A 4,364-nucleotide genomic window follows, 5' to 3' on the forward strand; every position below is an offset into this window, starting at 1 on the left:
GGTATTTCCAAGTTTAGTTTTGCATTCTTTGAGTCTAGTTTAGTGTTTTAAACTTGTTTTTACGTATTTGAGTCAGTTTTCAAGTGATTTAGCAATCCCTCCTAATCCCCGGCCTAGAACGATCCCTACTTATATACTTACTACAATTGATAAAAAGAGGGTTAATTTGAGTGCTAGTTAATATCATATCAGAAGTGAAAGTGTCGATGAAGCTAAATATAGAGGAATTGTTGGTCGTTTGTTGTACCTCACAACAACAATGTCTGATTTGATGTATGTAGCAAGGTTGCTAACAAGGTTCATGCATTGTCTCTCAAATAAACACTTTGGTTTTGCATGGAAAGTATTGAGATATGTTCAAGGAACACTTGACTATGGACTGGAGTATAAAAAAAAGGGAAGAAAACAATGTTGATTGGATACTTTAACAGTGACTAGGGTGGCTCAAAAGATGATATGAGAAACACATATCGTTATGCATTCTCTTTTGGTAATGAAATGTTTTCTTGGGTTTCATTAGAGCAAAACTATGTAGATTTATCTACTGCAGAAGTTGATACATTAGTGCATCAGAGACTACAGCTCAAGCTATATTGTTGAGATTTCTTTAAGATGATTTTGGAGAGTTACAAATCAAAGAAACTCCATTAATGTGTGTTAACTCATCTGCCATAGCTATCACCAAGAATCATGTCTTTTATCAGAAAACCAAGCATATTGATACAAGATATCACTTCATCAAAGATGCATTGCAGCAAAGGAAAATTGGTTGCTCTACTGTCCTACAAATGAGCAAATTGCAGACATCTTCACCAAGTCCATATCAAGAGAAAGGTTTAGTTACTCAAGGAAGAAACTTGGGGTAAAATATGTGCACAATTTAAAGGGGAGTGTTGAAGTATAAATCCCACTTAGATTTTACACGTGTAATTATGCTATTGGAGAGTTCTTTTATTAGCTCATACGCTATGTAATGGTACTCTTGTTATTCGCTCATAAGCTAGTTACAATGGAGGGCTGAGATTGATTGAATTTGTTAGTTATCTTTCTTCTCCAACATTTATATATGTATTGATGTTGAGCTCACATGCATAGTGTGAATGTATGAGAATCTAAGGAGCAAGAGTCATATTCTCTCAGCAACAATATTTATGCCCTTCTTTCTTATTCCATTCATATCTTACAAGAAATATAACATTTAATTTTGAATTACATTTTTGATAATCAGAGTTTGAATTTTAACATATAAGCCCTTACAAAGTTTTTTCTTTCACCAACGTGGGACTACAAGGGTTTTTTTTTTTTTTTTTTTTTTTTCTCACCAATGTGAAATTGCAAGTGTTTGGGTTAATATTTGAACTTTGGGTTGAAGGAAGAAAAGCCAGAAAAAGAAGCCTAGGAGGCATGACTTTGCACGAAGGCCCAGCATCAAACCATTCGCCCAGCCTAAGGCAAATGATGATTCCACATTAAATGCAAAGGCTAGTAACTTGAAAGAAGTGACACTTGATGAAAATCAACCTACTCTTAGCCCAAAAGCACTTTCTGGATGGCAGAGTACGTAAATTGCTGATGAGTCACTACCCCTCAATTGCTTTCGGGTAGGAACCAAACTGCAAGTAGTTAGGCTAATTCGCCTATAAAAAGAGGAAGAGGGCCCAGAGACAAGGACACTCAACAAATCAAACAAACAAATACACAAACTCTGCTCAAGTCAGATTTGCATACGAAACTGTAGTCAGCCCCCAACTTCAATCATTTTCAGGATCAGCCCTCACAAAGCCATCTTTTGTCTAGTTTAATAGCTCTGCTGCTCACCAGTAGTATCGATTCTCTTATGTAAATTTATTTGTCATCCATTCCTTTTTAAAACCCTCAGATCCCTGTAGTTGCAAAGAAAAAAAACAGCGAAAGGTCTTGCCCGCCAAGGTTCAATCTTGCCCAATTCCCTTTGTTTTGTCTTTTAGTTAATAGATCTGGTGTTGTAACGAATTCCCTAGTGTGTATTCAAATCATTTTAGGTCTTTTAATGATCCAAAGTTCAGCTTACTCTCATATCTGGTTTTAATTAAATGGTTTTACTATCTTAAGAGTGAATCCACTTAATGCCTTGATTAGATCCGGACCTCTGCCCTTTTACCATACAAGATACACAAAAGTTCTGGATCTCAAGGCATAAAAAAGAATCTAATGTGGACTTAACCCATCCACGACAATCCTTTGATAATGAGAAGTTAGAGTAACTTGGGGCGGAAGTAATCGTCTTAAATCTACTCATTTTACATATGCCATACTGAGATGGCAATGGCACGCCTCAACACTTAAGTTAGTTTTGACTGTGAGCCTCATGGCCTATACTTAAGGCCCGACAAAGGCACCTTTCAGAATTAACTATGTCCTCTTCTTGCAGCCCGACGAACAAAGCGAGAACTCGACAGTCAACCAAAGTGCCAACTCCGCGGGGAGCTGTGTCCTCGAGCCAGGAACGCCCACAGGCGACATTCTTGCCCGAACATCAAGGTTTTTTGTTTCACTAATGTGTAACTCTTTTACATTCACATACTCACATGCCTCTTCATGTGTGGCAAATTTTAGGCCAAACACGTGGACAACACGAATTGGATGACGTGGAGCATGTGTGGTTATTGAACGTTACACGTGGGCTAACTTGCTATGATAGCATGAAGAAAGTTGATGTTCTACCATAAAATCAATTGACAACATGAAGAATAGCCCAACCTCTTATAAGTCCTTGCAAAGTTTTTCATTTCACCAATGTGAAACTATTTTACCTTCACATTCTCACAACTATTATGCTAGAGACTTCTTGTGGATATAGATCTTGCAAGTAATCTTCCTTCTTCTCTCATGTGTACAATTTAACAATGGACTGGTTAGTCATGGTACTGCTAACTGCCAACAAGAAGTCGTCTAAGTGCGAAGAATCATCATCCTTCTCCTTATAAAAATAACTCTGTTGTAGCTTCCACGGTAGTTGCTCCACATTGGTCTGATCAAACCCAAAATATTGTCAACCAAGTTCTCGAGGATGTGATCAACGAAGAATTATACTACATTGTTGTTGTGGCGGTCACAAATGGTGGTGTTTGGGATAAAATCTGAACTTTGGGCCAGAGAGAAAGTCGGCCCAAACCCAAGGCCCAGAGGAAAACTTAGGAGGCAGGAAATAGGCTTTCGGCTGGGCACAAGTTACAAAGGCCACCTGCTTACCTACTCAAAGACCACAGGGGGTAGGCTATTCAGTCACTACATAGCCCAATAAAGTACTTTATTGGTGGCATTCATGTAAAAAAGCTAGTGAGTCATCACCAAACCGCATTCGGGCACCGCTATTGCTACAGGAACCCAAGCTGAAGTCGTCTATAAAAGGAGGAAGAGAAGACAGAATTAAAGACACTCAAACAAACAAACAAAAGCCAAAACTCTGTTCAAGCCAGATTTGCCTTCAACGAAGCTGTAGTCAGCACAAGCCTTCATCCCATTCGGGATAAACCTTCCCAAACCCCTGTAATAGCTCTGCTACCTTGTTCATGGTGGTATCGATTCATTTTGTATCCTCTTCTCCCCCGTCAACCCCTCTAAAAGCTTTCAGACCTCTGACAGAGCCACAAAGATAGATTTTGTAAGAAGTTCAGCCTTGGCCGATAAGGTTCAAACTTACCCGACTATCTTTGCTCTGTCTTTGTCTTTTCTTTCTTTTAAAAGCACAATAACATGTTATATATTCCCAGTTATATACAAGTTATTTCTAGCAAAGTCTTAAGCCCGCGGGCATGTAATTTAAAGATCAGTAAAGTCCTTGGCCTCAAGGCATAAAAAAGAACTCTATGTGGACTCAACCCATCCACGACAATCCTTGATAAGCGAGAAGTCCGAAGTTACTTGGGGCGCAAGTAATCAATCTATTTCTCCGTTTTGTTGCTATTATATCTTGATTCGTAGAAAAGGCTTAAGCACGGAGTGAATTCTGATAGAAAGCCTCAAGGCCTACACCTAAGGCCCCACGAAGGCATCTATTTAGCTTCATTTCATGTTGCGGTCTAGTTGGTCCGAGTATAAGGATTAACTCTGATGGGAAGCCTCAAGGCCTATACCTAAGGCCCTACAAAGGCACTCATTTGGGTTCGTCCTACCTCTTGGATTCAGATAATCAAAGGTATAATAGTGATAAGACTCTGGCAACCATAAAAGACCAAATATGATACATCCAAGCGCTGGTTTAGGTTGACAGGAAGCCTCAAGGCCTATACCTAAGGCCCCACAAAGGCACCTGTTATATCTAACTTGGTTTCTCGGGCGTATACATATTCAATCAAAGCTTAACACCCATTCAACATCTGCCA

The sequence above is a fragment of the Malus domestica genome, chromosome 04 (genome assembly GCF_042453785.1).
Source record: "Malus domestica chromosome 04, GDT2T_hap1".
NCBI classification, from domain to species: Eukaryota; Viridiplantae; Streptophyta; class Magnoliopsida; order Rosales; family Rosaceae; genus Malus; species Malus domestica.